At 51.5% G+C, this 24,841-nt stretch overlaps 10 non-coding genes across 10 annotated transcripts; all 10 read right to left on the reverse strand.

Annotated features, from left to right (window-relative positions):
- Positions 1 to 2,445: 2,445 nt before the first annotated feature.
- Positions 2,446 to 2,564, reverse strand: LOC138380198 (5S ribosomal RNA). The gene has a single exon (XR_011232625.1). It is a non-coding gene; the product is annotated as a 5S ribosomal RNA (ribosomal RNA).
- Positions 2,565 to 3,649: 1,085 nt separating this feature from the next.
- On the reverse strand, positions 3,650 to 3,768 carry LOC138380188 (5S ribosomal RNA). The gene has a single exon (XR_011232616.1). It is a non-coding gene; the product is annotated as a 5S ribosomal RNA (ribosomal RNA).
- A 3,466-nt stretch (positions 3,769 to 7,234) lies between these two features.
- Positions 7,235 to 7,353, reverse strand: LOC138380224 (5S ribosomal RNA). Its single transcript, XR_011232650.1, has one exon. It is a non-coding gene; the product is annotated as a 5S ribosomal RNA (ribosomal RNA).
- Positions 7,354 to 8,438: 1,085 nt separating this feature from the next.
- Positions 8,439 to 8,557, reverse strand: LOC138380200 (5S ribosomal RNA). Its single transcript, XR_011232627.1, has one exon. It is a non-coding gene; the product is annotated as a 5S ribosomal RNA (ribosomal RNA).
- A 3,464-nt stretch (positions 8,558 to 12,021) lies between these two features.
- On the reverse strand, positions 12,022 to 12,140 carry LOC138380199 (5S ribosomal RNA). The gene has a single exon (XR_011232626.1). It is a non-coding gene; the product is annotated as a 5S ribosomal RNA (ribosomal RNA).
- Positions 12,141 to 13,226: 1,086 nt separating this feature from the next.
- Positions 13,227 to 13,345, reverse strand: LOC138380211 (5S ribosomal RNA). The gene has a single exon (XR_011232638.1). It is a non-coding gene; the product is annotated as a 5S ribosomal RNA (ribosomal RNA).
- Positions 13,346 to 16,812: 3,467 nt separating this feature from the next.
- LOC138380201 (5S ribosomal RNA) lies at positions 16,813 to 16,931 on the reverse strand. The gene has a single exon (XR_011232628.1). It is a non-coding gene; the product is annotated as a 5S ribosomal RNA (ribosomal RNA).
- Positions 16,932 to 18,016: 1,085 nt separating this feature from the next.
- Positions 18,017 to 18,135, reverse strand: LOC138380223 (5S ribosomal RNA). The gene has a single exon (XR_011232649.1). It is a non-coding gene; the product is annotated as a 5S ribosomal RNA (ribosomal RNA).
- A 3,464-nt stretch (positions 18,136 to 21,599) lies between these two features.
- On the reverse strand, positions 21,600 to 21,718 carry LOC138380202 (5S ribosomal RNA). The gene has a single exon (XR_011232629.1). It is a non-coding gene; the product is annotated as a 5S ribosomal RNA (ribosomal RNA).
- Positions 21,719 to 22,802: 1,084 nt separating this feature from the next.
- LOC138380178 (5S ribosomal RNA) lies at positions 22,803 to 22,921 on the reverse strand. The gene has a single exon (XR_011232606.1). It is a non-coding gene; the product is annotated as a 5S ribosomal RNA (ribosomal RNA).
- Between the last annotated feature and the right edge of the window lie 1,920 nt (positions 22,922 to 24,841).

Consider the following 24,841-nt stretch of genomic DNA (forward strand, 5'->3'; position numbering starts at 1 on the left):
AAATAACTCGGGTCCCCCACTGTGGAGAGCGGGAGGAAACAAAGTGAAATGGTGACAACCGGGACTGCCCCCAACTGGTTGGGATGTATGGACACTCTTTCCAAAGACCTCTCAACCGAGCACAATGTATGTACTGTATTTGGACTGGATTCCAAGAAACTGAAATGAGTGTATGTGTGTCAGGGAAACGCAAACATTGAGGACTTGCTGTTCTCTCCAATACGGTTAGATTCTTAGATGGAATAATGTGGCTGCGGTTACATTTAAAAAGGAAAGAAAGCCTCTACCTTTGATAGAAACATATTGACTTTTTGTCGATGGAGGGATATCGTTAAGGGGATCATGAACTTAAGGTAGGAGGGGTATAAAAGAAACAAGATCTGACCAAGGGTTGATGATTTCTTGAGTCAGGGTAGTGAGTAGGTATTATATATTCTTTCTGTTTTTGTTTATATTTCAAATTTTCCATAACAAAAAGTTTCCAAAGATACCATAAACACGGTACAAAACAAGTTGCAAACAGGACAAGGGATCTGTAGCGCATACAATTGGCAAAATATCACTGCTACAGAATATCTATGTGTAATAGGCTTAATACGCGTTTGACACTGTATCCTCATTATTAATCAAGGAAACACAAAATAAAAAATGAAGCAAGATGTAGTTCCAAACTCACCAGATTGAGGAAACTTAAAACACTGATCACTGTGTTGGCTGGGAGGAGAACTCTTAACACGCACACTGCTGATATGGGAGGTGAAATTATAGAACCATTTGGAAAACAATGTAGCATAAATGGATATGAATGAACACTGGCATAATTTAGGAACAAGCATATTCTCTGAGTAGCACGTACCAGAGAGAAGATAGGGCACACGTGACCAGGAAACATCCAGAGTAATACTCACGGGAGCCCCGTGTACATGGACCTAGTCAAAGATCGGATAAAGATACTTTGATTGACTCGTGCAGTGCCATTCTATAGAAGTGCTGATGAACTGCAGCTTCCTGTGTAAGCAAGGCGTATTCCCCAAACAGAAGGTTTCCCCTGGAACACAAGTTAGCCAGAATGAATCCAGAATGGCTCCACATGTGTTATATAAACTGTGAAATTAACAAACTACCTCAATGAGATAGTCATGGAACAGAGAGCAAAAGCTTTAAAAGGAAAAGCCAGCAAAATGATGAGAGTCGAGATGGGATTTGTTTGGGAGAAGTGTTTTTTCGGTTCCATGCCTTCGGAAAAAGATACACAGCGGCTTCCGACATATGAATAAACTCCCATTTTTATAAGGCGAGTGGTAGAGAGTTTTGGTACAGTTAATTGGGTCTAATAGAATAAAACTAATAATTGCTATTATTGCTCTTTAACATATCCATTTCCCAAATTAAAAGAAAGAGAGAAAGAAACAGATTGTAAATTTCTAGTTATAAACCCTGTTTAAATTGCACTATTTATTAATTTGGGGGAAATGATTAGTTTGGGGACTCCGTGTCCATCTATCTAGGAATATAGTAGAGCCTCTCCATGGATTTGGGCCGTCATTGACGTTGTTACTAAGTTTTCCATCTAAGTTGGCACCTTTGTCCCGTAGGTGCTATGTAGATTTTCTGTGACTTTGCATGTTATCCTTTTTACAAATTGCCTTCAACATTGTGTATTTGCTAGGAAATAAGAAATATTGAAACTATCGATTGAATGTTGATTTCAGATAGAGCTATCTTGCTGGACTCACTTAGGATTTCGACAGGTCTCCCATGCATACTGGCAAACATTCTATTTTGAGAACCGTAGGAGGTGAGGAAAATGAAGAAGGTGATTTTCCTTTCCCGTATATTGTTAGTGTCTTCCCCTGTTTGAGTATATTTTTAGAGCGTCGCTTGCAGTATTGAACAGAAGAATTTCATATCAACACCCTGTTCTTGCTCGTGACTTTCCAAAGAATGTTTTTACTTCTTAATCCTTAAGAATATTTTCTAAAGATTTAGACTTTTGAAAAGTGTTTCTAGGTGTCTTCTCATCTGGATTCTTAAATTCCTTTCCCGTGAACGAATAGCCAACTGTTTAGATTCCATGCTTCTGCATATATGGATATGATCGAATTTTTCCTTTCCTAGGGTAACGTGGTCATGTACTTGGACAACTTTAGAATTTGTCCTGAATTCAGAGCCGGTCCGTCAGCAGTTCCGGAGGCCCGGACCTGGGGCAGGTGTCTGAGGGCCGACAGCCTCGGGGACTGAGCCTCCACATCTCAAATCTGACCCTCTCTCCAGGGGCCACGGGGCAGGATCCGGGCCTGCCGGGGCGGGGTGGGGGTGGGCGGGGGCGGGAGCCAGGACGGGCGTGGAGGGCGAAGGGCCCCCCCCTTTCCCAGCCGAGGTGGGCGGAGGAGCCCCCCCTTCCCAGCCCAGGGCGGGCGGGACAGAAAAAGAGGCAAAGCAAAAAGCCTACAGCACCCGGTATTCCCAGGCGGTCTCCCATCCAAGTACTAACCGGGCCCGACCCTGCTTAGCTTCCGAGATCAGACGAGATCGGGCGCGTTCAGGGTGGTATGGCCGTAGACGACGGCGGCCGCCCCCGGACGCCTCAAGAGGCCGAGCTGCTGCTACGCGTCCCTCCCTGCCCAGTCCGGTCCCTCCCGCCGCCCTGGCCCTTCGCTAGACCACCTGTCCGTATCCGGGGCAGGCGGAGACTGACGGGTCTCGCGCGCATCCCCCCTCCCCCACCCAAACCGCGGACGCACCACCGTCCCGCAGCCCAAGGAGCAGCCCCACGGGCAAGCGCGCAGGGACAGACTTCCACGCGTGGGGACGGAGGGCCAGAGCCGGAGAGTGCGCGCGAGAGGGCCCTCCGCCGCCCCACGCGAGGGCACGGTGGAGAGGGGCCTTTGGGGCAGGGCCAGGACAAGGAGGCAGGGCCGTGTGCGCGGCTGGTCCTTCACCCCGAGGTCCTGAAGACGTGCAGTGTCCCCCCCACCCCGCCACCCCACTCCGTCTGGGGAGGACTGTTCTGCCTCGATTTCCCCTCAGGGCCTGCATGTGGCAGCAGCACCCGCGTGGGGGTGGGGGGCCCAGAGCCGGCTGTCCTGTTGCTCGGTGGGGCGGGGTTTGGGGGTGGGGCGTCTGGGTTTGGGTGCGTGTGCTCCGTGTGCTGTTGTGTGTCCTCTCTGCCCGGGCGGCCGGCCACTTGCCCTGTGCGGTGCGCCGGTGTGTCTCTCGGGAGCCCCGGCCCGAGGCCCGGGTGTGCGGCAGAGAGGAAGTCCACGGTGGGCTGGGGGTCCGGGGGCCCAGGGGACGGTTTGCGGCCGTGGACTGTCCCGCGCCGGGTGTAGGGATTGTCCCGGGGGGGCCGGGGGGTGGAGACCCAGCAGCACTTAGGGATCCCGCCGCCCGGCCCGGTGTGGGCCCAGGGCTGGGGCTCCGCTGCTGGGCGGAACGGAACGGCTGGGATGCTCCGCCGCTGCCGCCGCCTGGCGGTGGTGCTGCAGCCGGGGAGAGGAGAGGAAGCCTCCGGCGGGCGCAGCGGGCGGCGACCGGGGCCAAGGGCGGGCGCGGAGGGCGGAGGGCCGAGGGCGGAGGGACCGGCCCACCCCCAGCCCCACCCCCCGACCCCCGACAGGCCGGCGGGCGGGACAAAAGAAGAGGCAAAAGCCTACAGCACCCGGTATTCCCAGGCGGTCTCCCATCCAAGTACTAACCAGGCCCGACCCTGCTTAGCTTCCGAGATCAGACGAGATCGGGCGCGTTCAGGGTGGTATGGCCGTAGACGACCGTGGCCGTCCCCGGACGCCTCAAGAGGCCGAGCTGCTGCCACGGGGCCCTCCCGGCCCAGCGCCCCCTCCCAACCCCCGCCGCCCCCCCCCTCCCGCGCAGTCCTGCAGCCCACTAGCCTTCAAAGCCTTGCTCAGTAGCTGCTACACGCACATCAAAGACTCAATACTTTTCCACAAACACATACACCAATGACAACAAAAATCAAAGACTCAAGATGACATCCATTGAAAGCACGGAGGACACAAACGGAGGACAGCGTGTGACTTAGCAGATTCTACACACTGCAGGAGCTGACATGAAGGCCCAGGGAAATATTCCAAAGGAGTGTGCCATGGCTCAGAGCTCCTCGGCATGAGCAGACTGGCTTCGGCTGACAGCAGCTCTTAGATTTTCACAGTGGAGCCAGAACAGTAAAAAGTTCCTTCCTCGCCTTTCCTACTTCATGCAGTACTAAGTAGTCCACGGTTATATGGTGAATGGATACGATTATTCTGTGGGATCATGCAAAGAAGAAATGCTGTTGGTGTCTTTGAGAACTGGGAATTTGGGGGTGAGAGAAAGAAGTGAAATCGATAAAGTAGCGTAAAAAAACTCTCAGTCTCAGATTGAATTTGGATTATCAGTGGACACTCAATGTGTTTTTCTTTAATTTTTTTTTTTTTTTATCCCCATGGAGGGTGCTGAGAAGTAGGTGCAAACTGAACAGTAGTGCATTTCACCAGCATCTAGATCGTGGTCTCCACAAACCATTGTTATTAAATGGTCCGAAGCCTTACCGGAGACACAGGCTGACTTCAAGTCCGGGGCAGGAAATGGACGCTTCTTCTGCCGGGAAGCGTGGATGCTCTGATATCCAACAGAACGAGGGTCATGTCAAAAGACACAGGAACCAGAATGAGTAGACTCCCGTCTGCCAAACACAGGACGGTTTGATCACCAGTAAGTATAATAATTGCAAGATATTGAAGCACATTAAATGTGTTTAAATCCACGACTAAACCCCTAACAATGCAAAAATAACTCGGATCCCCCACTGTGGAGAGCGGGAGGAAACAAAGTGAAATGGTGACAACCGGGACTGCCCCCAACTGGTTGGGATGTATGGACACTCTTTCCAAAGACCTCTCAACCGAGCACAATGTATGTACTGTATTTGGACTGGATTCCAAGAAACTGAAATGAGTGTATGTGTCTCAGGGAAACGCAAACCTTGAGGACTTGCTGTTCTCTCCAATACGGTTAGATTCTTAGATGGAATAATGTGGCTGCGGTTACATTTAAAAAGGAAAGAAAGCCTCTACCTTTGATAGAAACATATTGACTTTTTGTTGATGGAGGGATATCGTTAAGGGGATCATGAACTTAAGGTAGGAGGGGTATAAAAGAAACAAGATCTGACCAAGGGTTGATGATTTCTTGAGTCAGGGTAGTGAGTAGGTATTATAGTATTCTTTCTGTTTTTGTTTATATTTCAAATTTTCCATAACAAAAAGTTTCCAAAGATACCATAAACACGGTACAAAACAAGTTGCAAACAGGACAAGGGATCTGTAGCGCATACAATTGGCAAAATATCACTGCTACAGAATATCTATGTGTAATAGGCTTAATACGCGTTTGACACTGTATCCTCATTATTAATCAAGGAAACACAAAATAAAAAATGAAGCAAGATGTAGTTCCAAACTCACCAGATTGAGGAAACTTAAAACACTGATCACTGTGTTGGCTGGGAGGAGAACTCTTAACACGCACACTGCTGATATGGGAGGTGAAATTATAGAACCATTTGGAAAACAATGTAGCATAAATGGATATGAATGAACACTGGCATAATTTAGGAACAAGCATATTCTCTGAGTAGCACGTACCAGAGAGAAGATAGGGCACACGTGACCAGGAAACATCCAGAGTAATACTCACGGGAGCCCCGTGTACATGGACCTAGTCAAAGATCGGATAAAGATACTTTGATTGACTCGTGCAGTGCCATTCTATAGAAGTGCTGATGAACTGCAGCTTCCTGTGTAAGCAAGGCGTATTCCCCAAACAGAAGGTTTCCCCTGGAACACAAGTTAGCCAGAATGAATCCAGAATGGCTCCACATGTGTTATATAAACTGTGAAATTAACAAACTACCTCAATGAGATAGTCATGGAACAGAGAGCAAAAACTTTAAAAGGAAAAGCCAGCAAAATGATGAGAGTCGAGATGGGATTTGTTTGGGAGAAGTGTTTTTTCGGTTCCATGCCTTCGGAAAAAGATACACAGCGGCTTCCGACATATGAATAAACTCCCATTTTTATAAGGCGAGTGGTAGAGAGTTTTGGTACAGTTAATTGGGTCTAATAGAATAAAACTAATAATTGCTATTATTGCTCTTTAACATATCCATTTCCCAAATTAAAAGAAAGAGAGAAAGAAACAGATTGTAAATTTCTAGTTATAAACCCTGTTTAAATTGCACTATTTATTAATTTGGGGGAAATGATTAGTTTGGGGACTCCGTGTCCATCTATCTAGGAATATAGTAGAGCCTCTCCATGGATTTGGGCCGTCATTGACGTTGTTACTAAGTTTTCCATCTAAGTTGGCACCTTTGTCCCGTAGGTGCTATGTAGATTTTCTGTGACTTTGCATGTTATCCTTTTTACAAATTGCCTTCAACATTGTGTATTTGCTAGGAAATAAGAAATATTGAAACTATCGATTGAATGTTGATTTCAGATAGAGCTATCTTGCTGGACTCACTTAGGATTTCGACAGGTCTCCCATGCATACTGGCAAACATTCTATTTTGAGAACCGTAGGAGGTGAGGAAAATGAAGAAGGTGATTTTCCTTTCCCGTATATTGTTAGTGTCTTCCCCTGTTTGAGTATATTTTTAGAGCGTCGCTTGCAGTATTGAACAGAAGAATTTCATATCAACACCCTGTTCTTGCTCGTGACTTTCCAAAGAATGTTTTTACTTCTTAATCCTTAAGAATATTTTCTAAAGATTTAGACTTTTGAAAAGTGTTTCTAGGTGTCTTCTCATCTGGATTCTTAAATTCCTTTCCCGTGAACGAATAGCCAACTGTTTAGATTCCATGCTTCTGCATATATGGATATGATCGAATTTTTCCTTTCCTAGGGTAACGTGGTCATGTACTTGGACAACTTTAGAATTTGTCCTGAATTCAGAGCCGGTCCGTCAGCAGTTCCGGAGGCCCGGACCTGGGGCAGGTGTCTGAGGGCCGACAGCCTCGGGGACTGAGCCTCCACATCTCAAATCTGACCCTCTCTCCAGGGGCCACGGGGCAGGATCCGGGCCTGCCGGGGCGGGGTGGGGGTGGGCGGGGGCGGGAGCCAGGACGGGCGTGGAGGGCGAAGGGCCCCCCCCTTTCCCAGCCGAGGTGGGCGGAGGAGCCCCCCCTTCCCAGCCCAGGGCGGGCGGGACAGAAAAAGAGGCAAAGCAAAAAGCCTACAGCACCCGGTATTCCCAGGCGGTCTCCCATCCAAGTACTAACCGGGCCCGACCCTGCTTAGCTTCCGAGATCAGACGAGATCGGGCGCGTTCAGGGTGGTATGGCGGTAGACGACGGCGGCCGCCCCCGGACGCCTCAAGAGGCCGAGCTGCTGCTACGCGTCCCTCCCTGCCCAGTCCGGTCCCTCCCGCCGCCCTGGCCCTTCGCTAGACCACCTGTCCGTATCCGGGGCAGGCGGAGACTGACGGGTCTCGCGCGCATCCCCCCTCCCCCACCCAAACCGCGGACGCACCACCGTCCCGCAGCCCAAGGAGCAGCCCCACGGGCAAGCGCGCAGGGACAGACTTCCACGCGTGGGGACGGAGGGCCAGAGCCGGAGAGTGCGCGCGAGAGGGCCCTCCGCCGCCCCACGCGAGGGCACGGTGGAGAGGGGCCTTTGGGGCAGGGCCAGGACAAGGAGGCAGGGCCGTGTGCGCGGCTGGTCCTTCACCCCGAGGTCCTGAAGACGTGCAGTGTCCCCCCCACCCCGCCACCCCACTCCGTCTGGGGAGGACTGTTCTGCCTCGATTTCCCCTCAGGGCCTGCATGTGGCAGCAGCACCCGCGTGGGGGTGGGGGGCCCAGAGCCGGCTGTCCTGTTGCTCGGTGGGGCGGGGTTTGGGGGTGGGGCGTCTGGGTTTGGGTGCGTGTGCTCCGTGTGCTGTTGTGTGTCCTCTCTGCCCGGGCGGCCGGCCACTTGCCCTGTGCGGTGCGCCGGTGTGTCTCTCGGGAGCCCCGGCCCGAGGCCCGGGTGTGCGGCAGAGAGGAAGTCCACGGTGGGCTGGGGGTCCGGGGGCCCAGGGGACGGTTTGCGGCCGTGGACTGTCCCGCGCCGGGTGTAGGGATTGTCCCGGGGGGGCCGGGGGGTGGAGACCCAGCAGCACTTAGGGATCCCGCCGCCCGGCCCGGTGTGGGCCCAGGGCTGGGGCTCCGCTGCTGGGCGGAACGGAACGGCTGGGATGCTCCGCCGCTGCCGCCGCCTGGCGGTGGTGCTGCAGCCGGGGAGAGGAGAGGAAGCCTCCGGCGGGCGCAGCGGGCGGCGACCGGGGCCAAGGGCGGGCGCGGAGGGCGGAGGGCCGAGGGCGGAGGGACCGGCCCACCCCCAGCCCCACCCCCCGACCCCCGACAGGCCGGCGGGCGGGACAAAAGAAGAGGCAAAAGCCTACAGCACCCGGTATTCCCAGGCGGTCTCCCATCCAAGTACTAACCAGGCCCGACCCTGCTTAGCTTCCGAGATCAGACGAGATCGGGCGCGTTCAGGGTGGTATGGCCGTAGACGACCGTGGCCGTCCCCGGACGCCTCAAGAGGCCGAGCTGCTGCCACGGGGCCCTCCCGGCCCAGCGCCCCCTCCCAACCCCCGCCGCCCCCCCCCCTCCCGCGCAGTCCTGCAGCCCACTAGCCTTCAAAGCCTTGCTCAGTAGCTGCTACACGCACATCAAAGACTCAATACTTTTCCACAAACACATACACCAATGACAACAAAAATCAAAGACTCAAGATGACATCCATTGAAAGCACGGAGGACACAAACGGAGGACAGCGTGTGACTTAGCAGATTCTACACACTGCAGGAGCTGACATGAAGGCCCAGGGAAATATTCCAAAGGAGTGTGCCATGGCTCAGAGCTCCTCGGCATGAGCAGACTGGCTTCGGCTGACAGCAGCTCTTAGATTTTCACAGTGGAGCCAGAACAGTAGAAAGTTCCTTCCTCGCCTTTCCTACTTCATGCAGTACTAAGTAGTCCACGGTTATATGGTGAATGGATACGGTTATTCTGTGGGATCATGCAAAGAAGAAATGCTGTTGGTGTCTTTGAGAACTGGGAATTTGGGGGTGAGAGAAAGAAGTGAAATCGATAAAGTAGCGTAAAAAAACTCTCAGTCTCAGATTGAATTTGGATTATCAGTGGACACTCAATGTGTTTTTCTTTAATTTTTTTTTTTTTATCCCCATGGAGGGTGCTGAGAAGTAGGTGCAAACTGAACAGTAGTGCATTTCACCAGCATCTAGATCGTGGTCTCCACAAACCATTGTTATTAAATGGTCCGAAGCCTTACCGGAGACACAGGCTGACTTCAAGTCCGGGGCAGGAAATGGACGCTTCTTCTGCCGGGAAGCGTGGATGCTCTGATATCCAACAGAACGAGGGTCATGTCAAAAGACACAGGAACCAGAATGAGTAGACTCCCGTCTGCCAAACACAGGATGGTTTGATCACCAGTAAGTATAATAATTGCAAGATATTGAAGCACATTAAATGTGTTTAAATCGACGACTAAACCCCTAACAATGCAAAAATAACTCGGGTCCCCCACTGTGGAGAGCGGGAGGAAACAAAGTGAAATGGTGACAACCGGGACTGCCCCCAACTGGTTGGGATGTATGGACACTCTTTCCAAAGACCTCTCAACCGAGCACAATGTATGTACTGTATTTGGACTGGATTCCAAGAAACTGAAATGAGTGTATGTGTCTCAGGGAAACGCAAACCTTGAGGACTTGCTGTTCTCTCCAATACGGTTAGATTCTTAGATGGAATAATGTGGCTGCGGTTACATTTAAAAAGGAAAGAAAGCCTCTACCTTTGATAGAAACATATTGACTTTTTGTCGATGGAGGGATATCGTTAAGGGGATCATGAACTTAAGGTAGGAGGGGTATAAAAGAAACAAGATCTGACCAAGGGTTGATGATTTCTTGAGTCAGGGTAGTGAGTAGGTATTATAGTATTCTTTCTGTTTTTGTTTATATTTCAAATTTTCCATAACAAAAAGTTTCCAAAGATACCATAAACACGGTACAAAACAAGTTGCAAACAGGACAAGGGATCTGTAGCGCATACAATTGGCAAAATATCACTGCTACAGAATATCTATGTGTAATAGGCTTAATACGGTTTGACACTGTATCCTCATTATTAATCAAGGAAACACAAAATAAAAAATGAAGCAAGATGTAGTTCCAAACTCACCAGATTGAGGAAACTTAAAACACTGATCACTGTGTTGGCTGGGAGGAGAACTCTTAACACGCACACTGCTGATATGGGAGGTGAAATTATAGAACCATTTGGAAAACAATGTAGCATAAATGGATATGAATGAACACTGGCATAATTTAGGAACAAGCATATTCTCTGAGTAGCACGTACCAGAGAGAAGATAGGGCACACGTGACCAGGAAACATCCAGAGTAATACTCACGGGAGCCCCGTGTACATGGACCTAGTCAAAGATCGGATAAAGATACTTTGATTGACTCGTGCAGTGCCATTCTATAGAAGTGCTGATGAACTGCAGCTTCCTGTGTAAGCAAGGCGTATTCCCCAAACAGAAGGTTTCCCCTGGAACACAAGTTAGCCAGAATGAATCCAGAATGGCTCCACATGTGTTATATAAACTGTGAAATTAACAAACTACCTCAATGAGATAGTCATGGAACAGAGAGCAAAAGCTTTAAAAGGAAAAGCCAGCAAAATGATGAGAGTCGAGATGGGATTTGTTTGGGAGAAGTGTTTTTTCGGTTCCATGCCTTCGGAAAAAGATACACAGCGGCTTCCGACATATGAATAAACTCCCATTTTTATAAGGCGAGTGGTAGAGAGTTTTGGTACAGTTAATTGGGTCTAATAGAATAAAACTAATAATTGCTATTATTGCTCTTTAACATATCCATTTCCCAAATTAAAAGAAAGAGAGAAAGAAACAGATTGTAAATTTCTAGTTATAAACCCTGTTTAAATTGCACTATTTATTAATTTGGGGGAAATGATTAGTTTGGGGACTCCGTGTCCATCTATCTAGGAATATAGTAGAGCCTCTCCATGGATTTGGGCCGTCATTGACGTTGTTACTAAGTTTTCCATCTAAGTTGGCACCTTTGTCCCGTAGGTGCTATGTAGATTTTCTGTGACTTTGCATGTTATCCTTTTTACAAATTGCCTTCAACATTGTGTATTTGCTAGGAAATAAGAAATATTGAAACTATCGATTGAATGTTGATTTCAGATAGAGCTATCTTGCTGGACTCACTTAGGATTTCGACAGGTCTCCCATGCATACTGGCAAACATTCTATTTTGAGAACCGTAGGAGGTGAGGAAAATGAAGAAGGTGATTTTCCTTTCCCGTATATTGTTAGTGTCTTCCCCTGTTTGAGTATATTTTTAGAGCGTCGCTTGCAGTATTGAACAGAAGAATTTCATATCAACACCCTGTTCTTGCTCGTGACTTTCCAAAGAATGTTTTTACTTCTTAATCCTTAAGAATATTTTCTAAAGATTTAGACTTTTGAAAAGTGTTTCTAGGTGTCTTCTCATCTGGATTCTTAAATTCCTTTCCCGTGAACGAATAGCCAACTGTTTAGATTCCATGCTTCTGCATATATGGATATGATCGAATTTTTCCTTTCCTAGGGTAACGTGGTCATGTACTTGGACAACTTTAGAATTTGTCCTGAATTCAGAGCCGGTCCGTCAGCAGTTCCGGAGGCCCGGACCTGGGGCAGGTGTCTGAGGGCCGACAGCCTCGGGGACTGAGCCTCCACATCTCAAATCTGACCCTCTCTCCAGGGGCCACGGGGCAGGATCCGGGCCTGCCGGGGCGGGGTGGGGGTGGGCGGGGGCGGGAGCCAGGACGGGCGTGGAGGGCGAAGGGCCCCCCCCTTTCCCAGCCGAGGTGGGCGGAGGAGCCCCCCCTTCCCAGCCCAGGGCGGGCGGGACAGAAAAAGAGGCAAAGCAAAAAGCCTACAGCACCCGGTATTCCCAGGCGGTCTCCCATCCAAGTACTAACCGGGCCCGACCCTGCTTAGCTTCCGAGATCAGACGAGATCGGGCGCGTTCAGGGTGGTATGGCCGTAGACGACGGCGGCCGCCCCCGGACGCCTCAAGAGGCCGAGCTGCTGCTACGCGTCCCTCCCTGCCCAGTCCGGTCCCTCCCGCCGCCCTGGCCCTTCGCTAGACCACCTGTCCGTATCCGGGGCAGGCGGAGACTGACGGGTCTCGCGCGCATCCCCCCTCCCCCACCCAAACCGCGGACGCACCACCGTCCCGCAGCCCAAGGAGCAGCCCCACGGGCAAGCGCGCAGGGACAGACTTCCACGCGTGGGGACGGAGGGCCAGAGCCGGAGAGTGCGCGCGAGAGGGCCCTCCGCCGCCCCACGCGAGGGCACGGTGGAGAGGGGCCTTTGGGGCAGGGCCAGGACAAGGAGGCAGGGCCGTGTGCGCGGCTGGTCCTTCACCCCGAGGTCCTGAAGACGTGCAGTGTCCCCCCCCACCCCGCCACCCCACTCCGTCTGGGGAGGACTGTTCTGCCTCGATTTCCCCTCAGGGCCTGCATGTGGCAGCAGCACCCGCGTGGGGGTGGGGGGCCCAGAGCCGGCTGTCCTGTTGCTCGGTGGGGCGGGGTTTGGGGGTGGGGCGTCTGGGTTTGGGTGCGTGTGCTCCGTGTGCTGTTGTGTGTCCTCTCTGCCCGGGCGGCCGGCCACTTGCCCTGTGCGGTGCGCCGGTGTGTCTCTCGGGAGCCCCGGCCCGAGGCCCGGGTGTGCGGCAGAGAGGAAGTCCACGGTGGGCTGGGGGTCCGGGGGCCCAGGGGACGGTTTGCGGCCGTGGACTGTCCCGCGCCGGGTGTAGGGATTGTCCCGGGGGGGCCGGGGGGTGGAGACCCAGCAGCACTTAGGGATCCCGCCGCCCGGCCCGGTGTGGGCCCAGGGCTGGGGCTCCGCTGCTGGGCGGAACGGAACGGCTGGGATGCTCCGCCGCTGCCGCCGCCTGGCGGTGGTGCTGCAGCCGGGGAGAGGAGAGGAAGCCTCCGGCGGGCGCAGCGGGCGGCGACCGGGGCCAAGGGCGGGCGCGGAGGGCGGAGGGCCGAGGGCGGAGGGACCGGCCCACCCCCAGCCCCACCCCCCGACCCCCGACAGGCCGGCGGGCGGGACAAAAGAAGAGGCAAAAGCCTACAGCACCCGGTATTCCCAGGCGGTCTCCCATCCAAGTACTAACCAGGCCCGACCCTGCTTAGCTTCCGAGATCAGACGAGATCGGGCGCGTTCAGGGTGGTATGGCCGTAGACGACCGTGGCCGTCCCCGGACGCCTCAAGAGGCCGAGCTGCTGCCACGGGGCCCTCCCGGCCCAGCGCCCCCTCCCAACCCCCGCCGCCCCCCCCCCCTCCCGCGCAGTCCTGCAGCCCACTAGCCTTCAAAGCCTTGCTCAGTAGCTGCTACACGCACATCAAAGACTCAATACTTTTCCACAAACACATACACCAATGACAACAAAAATCAAAGACTCAAGATGACATCCATTGAAAGCACGGAGGACACAAACGGAGGACAGCGTGTGACTTAGCAGATTCTACACACTGCAGGAGCTGACATGAAGGCCCAGGGAAATATTCCAAAGGAGTGTGCCATGGCTCAGAGCTCCTCGGCATGAGCAGACTGGCTTCGGCTGACAGCAGCTCTTAGATTTTCACAGTGGAGCCAGAACAGTAGAAAGTTCCTTCCTCGCCTTTCCTACTTCATGCAGTACTAAGTAGTCCACGGTTATATGGTGAATGGATACGGTTATTCTGTGGGATCATGCAAAGAAGAAATGCTGTTGGTGTCTTTGAGAACTGGGAATTTGGGGGTGAGAGAAAGAAGTGAAATCGATAAAGTAGCGTAAAAAAACTCTCAGTCTCAGATTGAATTTGGATTATCAGTGGACACTCAATGTGTTTTTCTTTAATTTTTTTTTTTTTTTATCCCCATGGAGGGTGCTGAGAAGTAGGTGCAAACTGAACAGTAGTGCATTTCACCAGCATCTAGATCGTGGTCTCCACAAACCATTGTTATTAAATGGTCCGAAGCCTTACCGGAGACACAGGCTGACTTCAAGTCCGGGGCAGGAAATGGACGCTTCTTCTGCCGGGAAGCGTGGATGCTCTGATATCCAACAGAACGAGGGTCATGTCAAAAGACACAGGAACCAGAATGAGTAGACTCCCGTCTGCCAAACACAGGACGGTTTGATCACCAGTAAGTATAATAATTGCAAGATATTGAAGCACATTAAATGTGTTTAAATCCACGACTAAACCCCTAACAATGCAAAAATAACTCGGGTCCCCCACTGTGGAGAGCGGGAGGAAACAAAGTGAAATGGTGACAACCGGGACTGCCCCCAACTGGTTGGGATGTATGGACACTCTTTCCAAAGACCTCTCAACCGAGCACAATGTATGTACTGTATTTGGACTGGATTCCAAGAAACTGAAATGAGTGTATGTGTGTCAGGGAAACGCAAACATTGAGGACTTGCTGTTCTCTCCAATACGGTTAGATTCTTAGATGGAATAATGTGGCTGCGGTTACATTTAAAAAGGAAAGAAAGCCTCTACCTTTGATAGAAACATATTGACTTTTTGTCGATGGAGGGATATCGTTAAGGGGATCATGAACTTAAGGTAGGAGGGGTATAAAAGAAACAAGATCTGACCAAGGGTTGATGATTTCTTGAGTCAGGGTAGTGAGTAGGTATTATATATTCTTTCTGTTTTTGTTTATATTTCAAATTTTCCATAACAAAAAGTTTCCAAAGATACCATAAACACGGTACAAAACAAGTTGCAAACAGGACAAGGGATCTGTAGCGCATACAATTGGCAAAATATCACTGCTACAGAATATCTATGTGTAATAGGCTTAATACGCGTTTGACACTGTATCCTCATTATTAATCAAGGAAACACAAAATAAAAAATGAAGCAAGATGTAGTTCCAAACTCACCAGATTGAGGAAACTTAAAACACTGATCACTGTGTTGGCTGGGAGGAGAACTCTTAACACGCACACTGCTGATATGGGAGGTGAAATTATAGAACCATTTGGAAAACAATGTAGCATAAATGGATATGAATGAACACTGGCATAATTTAGGAACAAGCATATTCTCTGAGTAGCACGTACCAGAGAGAAGATAGGGCACACGTGACCAGGAAACATCCAGAGTAATACTCACGGGAGCCCCGTGTACATGGACCTAGTCAAAGATCGGATAAAGATACTTTGATTGACTCGTGCAGTGCCATTCTATAGAAGTGCTGATGAACTGCAGCTTCCTGTGTAAGCAAGGCGTATTCCCCAAACAGAAGGTTTCCCCTGGAACACAAGTTAGCCAGAATGAATCCAGAATGGCTCCACATGTGTTATATAAACTGTGAAATTAACAAACTACCTCAATGAGATAGTCATGGAACAGAGAGCAAAAGCTTTAAAAGGAAAAGCCAGCAAAATGATGAGAGTCGAGATGGGATTTGTTTGGGAGAAGTGTTTTTTCGGTTCCATGCCTTCGGAAAAAGATACACAGCGGCTTCCGACATATGAATAAACTCCCATTTTTATAAGGCGAGTGGTAGAGAGTTTTGGTACAGTTAATTGGGTCTAATAGAATAAAACTAATAATTGCTATTATTGCTCTTTAACATATCCATTTCCCAAATTAAAAGAAAGAGAGAAAGAAACAGATTGTAAATTTCTAGTTATAAACCCTGTTTAAATTGCACTATTTATTAATTTGGGGGAAATGATTAGTTTGGGGACTCCGTGTCCATCTATCTAGGAATATAGTAGAGCCTCTCCATGGATTTGGGCCGTCATTGACGTTGTTACTAAGTTTTCCATCTAAGTTGGCACCTTTGTCCCGTAGGTGCTATGTAGATTTTCTGTGACTTTGCATGTTATCCTTTTTACAAATTGCCTTCAACATTGTGTATTTGCTAGGAAATAAGAAATATTGAAACTATCGATTGAATGTTGATTTCAGATAGAGCTATCTTGCTGGACTCACTTAGGATTTCGACAGGTCTCCCATGCATACTGGCAAACATTCTATTTTGAGAACCGTAGGAGGTGAGGAAAATGAAGAAGGTGATTTTCCTTTCCCGTATATTGTTAGTGTCTTCCCCTGTTTGAGTATATTTTTAGAGCGTCGCTTGCAGTATTGAACAGAAGAATTTCATATCAACACCCTGTTCTTGCTCGTGACTTTCCAAAGAATGTTTTTACTTCTTAATCCTTAAGAATATTTTCTAAAGATTTAGACTTTTGAAAAGTGTTTCTAGGTGTCTTCTCATCTGGATTCTTAAATTCCTTTCCCGTGAACGAATAGCCAACTGTTTAGATTCCATGCTTCTGCATATATGGATATGATCGAATTTTTCCTTTCCTAGGGTAACGTGGTCATGTACTTGGACAACTTTAGAATTTGTCCTGAATTCAGAGCCGGTCCGTCAGCAGTTCCGGAGGCCCGGACCTGGGGCAGGTGTCTGAGGGCCGACAGCCTCGGGGACTGAGCCTCCACATCTCAAATCTGACCCTCTCTCCAGGGGCCACGGGGCAGGATCCGGGCCTGCCGGGGCGGGGTGGGGGTGGGCGGGGGCGGGAGCCAGGACGGGCGTGGAGGGCGAAGGGCCCCCCCCTTTCCCAGCCGAGGTGGGCGGAGGAGCCCCCCCTTCCCAGCCCAGGGCGGGCGGGACAGAAAAAGAGGCAAAGCAAAAAGCCTACAGCACCCGGTATTCCCAGGCGGTCTCCCATCCAAGTACTAACCGGGCCCGACCCTGCTTAGCTTCCGAGATCAGACGAGATCGGGCGCGTTCAGGGTGGTATGGCCGTAGACGACGGCGGCCGCCCCCGGACGCCTCAAGAGGCCGAGCTGCTGCTACGCGTCCCTCCCTGCCCAGTCCGGTCCCTCCCGCCGCCCTGGCCCTTCGCTAGACCACCTGTCCGTATCCGGGGCAGGCGGAGACTGACGGGTCTCGCGCGCATCCCCCCTCCCCCACCCAAACCGCGGACGCACCACCGTCCCGCAGCCCAAGGAGCAGCCCCACGGGCAAGCGCGCAGGGACAGACTTCCACGCGTGGGGACGGAGGGCCAGAGCCGGAGAGTGCGCGCGAGAGGGCCCTCCGCCGCCCCACGCGAGGGCACGGTGGAGAGGGGCCTTTGGGGCAGGGCCAGGACAAGGAGGCAGGGCCGTGTGCGCGGCTGGTCCTTCACCCCGAGGTCCTGAAGACGTGCAGTGTCCCCCCCACCCCGCCACCCCACTCCGTCTGGGGAGGACTGTTCTGCCTCGATTTCCCCTCAGGGCCTGCATGTGGCAGCAGCACCCGCGTGGGGGTGGGGGGCCCAGAGCCGGCTGTCCTGTTGCTCGGTGGGGCGGGGTTTGGGGGTGGGGCGTCTGGGTTTGGGTGCGTGTGCTCCGTGTGCTGTTGTGTGTCCTCTCTGCCCGGGCGGCCGGCCACTTGCCCTGTGCGGTGCGCCGGTGTGTCTCTCGGGAGCCCCGGCCCGAGGCCCGGGTGTGCGGCAGAGAGGAAGTCCACGGTGGGCTGGGGGTCCGGGGGCCCAGGGGACGGTTTGCGGCCGTGGACTGTCCCGCGCCGGGTGTAGGGATTGTCCCGGGGGGGCCGGGGGGTGGAGACCCAGCAGCACTTAGGGATCCCGCCGCCCGGCCCGGTGTGGGCCCAGGGCTGGGGCTCCGCTGCTGGGCGGAACGGAACGGCTGGGATGCTCCGCCGCTGCCGCCGCCTGGCGGTGGTGCTGCAGCCGGGGAGAGGAGAGGAAGCCTCCGGCGGGCGCAGCGGGCGGCGACCGGGGCCAAGGGCGGGCGCGGAGGGCGGAGGGCCGAGGGCGGAGGGACCGGCCCACCCCCAGCCCCACCCCCCGACCCCCGACAGGCCGGCGGGCGGGACAAAAGAAGAGGCAAAAGCCTACAGCACCCGGTATTCCCAGGCGGTCTCCCATCCAAGTACTAACCAGGCCCGACCCTGCTTAGCTTCCGAGATCAGACGAGATCGGGCGCGTTCAGGGTGGTATGGCCGTAGACGACCGTGGCCGTCCCCGGACGCCTCAAGAGGCCGAGCTGCTGCCACGGGGCCCTCCCGGCCCAGCGCCCCCTCCCAACCCCCGCCGCCCCCCCTCCTCCCGCGCAGTCCTGCAGCCCACTAGCCTTCAAAGCCTTGCTCAGTAGCTGCTACACGCACATCAAAGACTCAATACTTTTCCACAAACACATACACCAATGACAACAAAAATCAAAGACTCAAGATGACATCCATTGAAAGCACGGAGGACACAAACGGAGGACAGCGTGTGACTTAGCAGATTCTACACACTGCAGGAGCTGACATGAAGGCCCAGGGAAATATTCCAAAGGAGTGTGCCATGGCTCAGAGCTCCTCGGCATGAGCAGACTGGCTTCGGCTGACAGCAGCTCTTAGATTTTCACAGTGGAGCCAGAACAGTAGAAAGTTCCTTCCTCGCCTTTCCTACTTCATGCAGTACTAAGTAGTCCACGGTTATATGGTGAATGGATACGGTTATTCTGTGGGATCATGCAAAGAAGAAATGCTGTTGGTGTCTTTGAGAACTGGGAATTTGGGGGTGAGAGAAAGAAGTGAAATCGATAAAGTAGCGTAAAAAAACTCTCAGTCTCAGATTGAATTTGGATTATCAGTGGACACTCAATGTGTTTTTCTTTAATTTTTTTTTTTTTATCCCCATGGAGGGTGCTGAGAAGTAGGTGCAAACTGAACAGTAGTGCATTTCACCAGCATCTAGATCGTGGTCTCCACAAACCATTGTTATTAAATGGTCCGAAGCCTTACCGGAGACACAGGCTGACTTCAAGTCCGGGGCAGGAAATGGACGCTTCTTCTGCCGGGAAGCGTGGATGCTCTGATATCCAACAGAACGAGGGTCATGTCAAAAGACACAGGAACCAGAATGAGTAGACTCCCGTCTGCCAAACACAGGACGGTTTGATCACCAGTAAGTATAATAATTGCAAGATATTGAAGCACATTAAATGTGTTTAAATCCACGACTAAACCCCTAACAATGCAAAAATAACTCGGGTCCCCCACTGTGGAGAGCGGGAGGAAACAAAGTGAAATGGTGACAACCGGGACTGCCCCCAACTGGTTGGGATGTATGGACACTCTTTCCAAAGACCTCTCAACCGAGCACAATGTATGTACTGTATTTGGACTGGATTCCAAGAAACTGAAATGAGTGTATGTGTGTCAGGGAAACGCAAACATTGAGGACTTGCTGTTCTCTCCAATACGGTTAGATTCTTAGATGGAATAATGTGGCTGCGGTTACATTTAAAAAGGAAAGAAAGCCTCTACCTTTGATAGAAACATATTGACTTTTTGTCGATGGAGGGATATCGTTAAGGGGATCATGAACTTAAGGTAGGAGGGGTATAAAAGAAACAAGATCTGACCAAGGGTTGATGATTTCTTGAGTCAGGGTAGTGAGTAGGTATTATATATTCTTTCTGTTTTTGTTTATATTTCAAATTTTCCATAACAAAAAGTTTCCAAAGATACCATAAACACGGTACAAAACAAGTTGCAAACAGGACAAGGGATCTGTAGCGCATACAATTGGCAAAATATCACTCCTACAGAATATCTATGTGTAATAGGCTTAATACGCGTTTGACACTGTATCCTCATTATTAATCAAGGAAACACAAAATAAAAAATGAAGCAAGATGTAGTTCCAAACTCACCAGATTGAGGAAACTTAAAACACTGATCACTGTGTTGGCTGGGAGGAGAACTCTTAACACGCACACTGCTGATATGGGAGGTGAAATTATAGAACCATTTGGAAAACAATGTAGCATAAATGGATATGAATGAACACTGGCATAATTTAGGAACAAGCATATTCTCTGAGTAGCACGTACCAGAGAGAAGATAGGGCACACGTGACCAGGAAACATCCAGAGTAATACTCACGGGAGCCCCGTGTACATGGACCTAGTCAAAGATCGGATAAAGATACTTTGATTGACTCGTGCAGTGCCATTCTATAGAAGTGCTGATGAACTGCAGCTTCCTGTGTAAGCAAGGCGTATTCCCCAAACAGAAGGTTTCCCCTGGAACACAAGTTAGCCAGAATGAATCCAGAATGGCTCCACATGTGTTATATAAACTGTGAAATTAACAAACTACCTCAATGAGATAGTCATGGAACAGAGAGCAAAAACTTTAAAAGGAAAAGCCAGCAAAATGATGAGAGTCGAGATGGGATTTGTTTGGGAGAAGTGTTTTTTCGGTTCCATGCCTTCGGAAAAAGATACACAGCGGCTTCCGACATATGAATAAACTCCCATTTTTATAAGGCGAGTGGTAGAGAGTTTTGGTACAGTTAATTGGGTCTAATAGAATAAAACTAATAATTGCTATTATTGCTCTTTAACATATCCATTTCCCAAATTAAAAGAAAGAGAGAAAGAAACAGATTGTAAATTTCTAGTTATAAACCCTGTTTAAATTGCACTATTTATTAATTTGGGGGAAATGATTAGTTTGGGGACTCCGTGTCCATCTATCTAGGAATATAGTAGAGCCTCTCCATGGATTTGGGCCGTCATTGACGTTGTTACTAAGTTTTCCATCTAAGTTGGCACCTTTGTCCCGTAGGTGCTATGTAGATTTTCTGTGACTTTGCATGTTATCCTTTTTACAAATTGACTTCAACATTGTGTATTTGCTAGGAAATAAGAAATATTGAAACTATCGATTGAATGTTGATTTCAGATAGAGCTATCTTGCTGGACTCACTTAGGATTTCGACAGGTCTCCCATGCATACTGGCAAACATTCTATTTTGAGAACCGTAGGAGGTGAGGAAAATGAAGAAGGTGATTTTCCTTTCCCGTATATTGTTAGTGTCTTCCCCTGTTTGAGTATATTTTTAGAGCGTCGCTTGCAGTATTGAACAGAAGAATTTCATATCAACACCCTGTTCTTGCTCGTGACTTTCCAAAGAATGTTTTTACTTCTTAATCCTTAAGAATATTTTCTAAAGATTTAGACTTTTGAAAAGTGTTTCTAGGTGTCTTCTCATCTGGATTCTTAAATTCCTTTCCCGTGAACGAATAGCCAACTGTTTAGATTCCATGCTTCTGCATATATGGATATGATCGAATTTTTCCTTTCCTAGGGTAACGTGGTCATGTACTTGGACAACTTTAGAATTTGTCCTGAATTCAGAGCCGGTCCGTCAGCAGTTCCGGAGGCCCGGACCTGGGGCAGGTGTCTGAGGGCCGACAGCCTCGGGGACTGAGCCTCCACATCTCAAATCTGACCCTCTCTCCAGGGGCCACGGGGCAGGATCCGGGCCTGCCGGGGCGGGGTGGGGGTGGGCGGGGGCGGGAGCCAGGACGGGCGTGGAGGGCGAAGGGCCCCCCCCTTTCCCAGCCGAGGTGGGCGGAGGAGCCCCCCCTTCCCAGCCCAGGGCGGGCGGGACAGAAAAAGAGGCAAAGCAAAAAGCCTACAGCACCCGGTATTCCCAGGCGGTCTCCCATCCAAGTACTAACCGGGCCCGACCCTGCTTAGCTTCCGAGATCAGACGAGATCGGGCGCGTTCAGGGTGGTATGGCCGTAGACGACGGCGGCCGCCCCCGGACGCCTCAAGAGGCCGAGCTGCTGCTACGCGTCCCTCCCTGCCCAGTCCGGTCCCTCCCGCCGCCCTGGCCCTTCGCTAGACCACCTGTCCGTATCCGGGGCAGGCGGAGACTGACGGGTCTCGCGCGCATCCCCCCTCCCCCACCCAAACCGCGGACGCACCACCGTCCCGCAGCCCAAGGAGCAGCCCCACGGGCAAGCGCGCAGGGACAGACTTCCACGCGTGGGGACGGAGGGCCAGAGCCGGAGAGTGCGCGCGAGAGGGCCCTCCGCCGCCCCACGCGAGGGCACGGTGGAGAGGGGCTTTGGGGCAGGGCCAGGACAAGGAGGCAGGGCCGTGTGCGCGGCTGGTCCTTCACCCCGAGGTCCTGAAGACGTGCAGTGTCCCCCCCACCCCGCCACCCCACTCCGTCTGGGGAGGACTGTTCTGCCTCGATTTCCCCTCAGGGCCTGCATGTGGCAGCAGCACCCGCGTGGGGGTGGGGGGCCCAGAGCCGGCTGTCCTGTTGCTCGGTGGGGCGGGGTTTGGGGGTGGGGCGTCTGGGTTTGGGTGCGTGTGCTCCGTGTGCTGTTGTGTGTCCTCTCTGCCCGGGCGGCCGGCCACTTGCCCTGTGCGGTGCGCCGGTGTGTCTCTCGGGAGCCCCGGCCCGAGGCCCGGGTGTGCGGCGGAGAGGAAGTCCACGGTGGGCTGGGGGTCCGGGGGCCCAGGGGACGGTTTGCCGCCGTGGACTGTCCCGCGCCGGGTGTAGGGATTGTCCCGGGGGGGCCGGGGGGTGGAGACCCAGCAGCACTTAGGGATCCCGCCGCCCGGCCCGGTGTGGGCCCAGGGCTGGGGCTCCGCTGCTGGGCGGAACGGAACGGCTGGGATGCTCCGCCGCTGCCGCCGCCTGGCGGTGGTGCTGCAGCCGGGGAGAGGAGAGGAAGCCTCCGGCGGGCGCAGCGGGCGGCGACCGGGGCCAAGGGCGGGCGCGGAGGGCGGAGGGCCGAGGGCGGAGGGACCGGCCCACCCCCAGCCCCACCCCCCGACCCCCGACAGGCCGGCGGGCGGGACAAAAGAAGAGGCAAAAGCCTACAGCACCCGGTATTCCCAGGCGGTCTCCCATCCAAGTACTAACCAGGCCCGACCCTGCTTAGCTTCCGAGATCAGACGAGATCGGGCGCGTTCAGGGTGGTATGGCCGTAGACGACCGTGGCCGTCCCCAGACGCCTCAAGAGGCCGAGCTGCTGCCACGGGGCCCTCCCGGCCCAGCGCCCCCTCCCAACCCCCGCCGCCCCCCCCCCCTCCCGCGCAGTCCTGCAGCCCACTAGCCTTCAAAGCCTTGCTCAGTAGCTGCTACACGCACATCAAAGACTCAATACTTTTCCACAAACACATACACCAATGACAACAAAAATCAAAGACTCAAGATGACATCCATTGAAAGCACGGAGGACACAAACGGAGGACAGCGTGTGACTTAGCAGATTCTACACACTGCAGGAGCTGACATGAAGGCCCAGGGAAATATTCCAAAGGAGTGTGCCATGGCTCAGAGCTCCTCGGCATGAGCAGACTGGCTTCGGCTGACAGCAGCTCTTAGATTTTCACAGTGGAGCCAGAACAGTAGAAAGTTCCTTCCTCGCCTTTCCTACTTCATGCAGTACTAAGTAGTCCACGGTTATATGGTGAATGGATACGGTTATTCTGTGGGATCATGCAAAGAAGAAATGCTGTTGGTGTCTTTGAGAACTGGGAATTTGGGGGTGAGAGAAAGAAGTGAAATCGATAAAGTAGCGTAAAAAAACTCTCAGTCTCAGATTGAATTTGGATTATCAGTGGACACTCAATGTGTTTTTCTTTAATTTTTTTTTTTTTATCCCCATGGAGGGTGCTGAGAAGTAGGTGCAAACTGAACAGTAGTGCATTTCACCAGCATCTAGATCGTGGTCTCCACAAACCATTGTTATTAAATGGTCCGAAGCCTTACCGGAGACACAGGCTGACTTCAAGTCCGGGGCAGGAAATGGACGCTTCTTCTGCCGGGAAGCGTGGATGCTCTGATATCCAACAGAACGAGGGTCATGTCAAAAGACACAGGAACCAGAATGAGTAGACTCCCGTCTGCCAAACACAGGACGGTTTGATCACCAGTAAGTATAATAATTGCAAGATATTGAAGCACATTAAATGTGTTTAAATCCACGACTAAACCCCTAACAATGCAAAAATAACTCGGGTCCCCCACTGTGGAGAGCGGGAGGAAACAAAGTGAAATGGTGACAACCGGGACTGCCCCCAACTGGTTGGGATGTATGGACACTCTTTCCAAAGACCTCTCAACCGAGCACAATGTATGTACTGTATTTGGACTGGATTCCAAGAAACTGAAATGAGTGTATGTGTGTCAGGGAAACGCAAACATTGAGGACTTGCTGTTCTCTCCAATACGGTTAGATTCTTAGATGGAATAATGTGGCTGCGGTTACATTTAAAAAGGAAAGAAAGCCTCTACCTTTGATAGAAACATATTGACTTTTTGTCGATGGAGGGATATCGTTAAGGGGATCATGAACTTAAGGTAGGAGGGGTATAAAAGAAACAAGATCTGACCAAGGGTTGATGATTTCTTGAGTCAGGGTAGTGAGTAGGTATTATAGTATTCTTTCTGTTTTTGTTTATATTTCAAATTTTCCATAACAAAAAGTTTCCAAAGATACCATAAACACGGTACAAAACAAGTTGCAAACAGGACAAGGGATCTGTAGCGCATACAATTGGCAAAATATCACTGCTACAGAATATCTATGTGTAATAGGCTTAATACGCGTTTGACACTGTATCCTCATTATTAATCAAGGAAACACAAAATAAAAAATGAAGCAAGATGTAGTTCCAAACTCACCAGATTGAGGAAACTTAAAACACTGATCACTGTGTTGGCTGGGAGGAGAACTCTTAACACGCACACTGCTGATATGGGAGGTGAAATTATAGAACCATTTGGAAAACAATGTAGCATAAATGGATATGAATGAACACTGGCATAATTTAGGAACAAGCATATTCTCTGAGTAGCACGTACCAGAGAGAAGATAGGGCACACGTGACCAGGAAACATCCAGAGT

This window comes from Eulemur rufifrons, unplaced genomic scaffold (genome assembly GCF_041146395.1).
Source record: "Eulemur rufifrons isolate Redbay unplaced genomic scaffold, OSU_ERuf_1 scaffold_291, whole genome shotgun sequence".
In the NCBI taxonomy this organism is placed as follows: domain Eukaryota; kingdom Metazoa; phylum Chordata; class Mammalia; order Primates; family Lemuridae; genus Eulemur; species Eulemur rufifrons.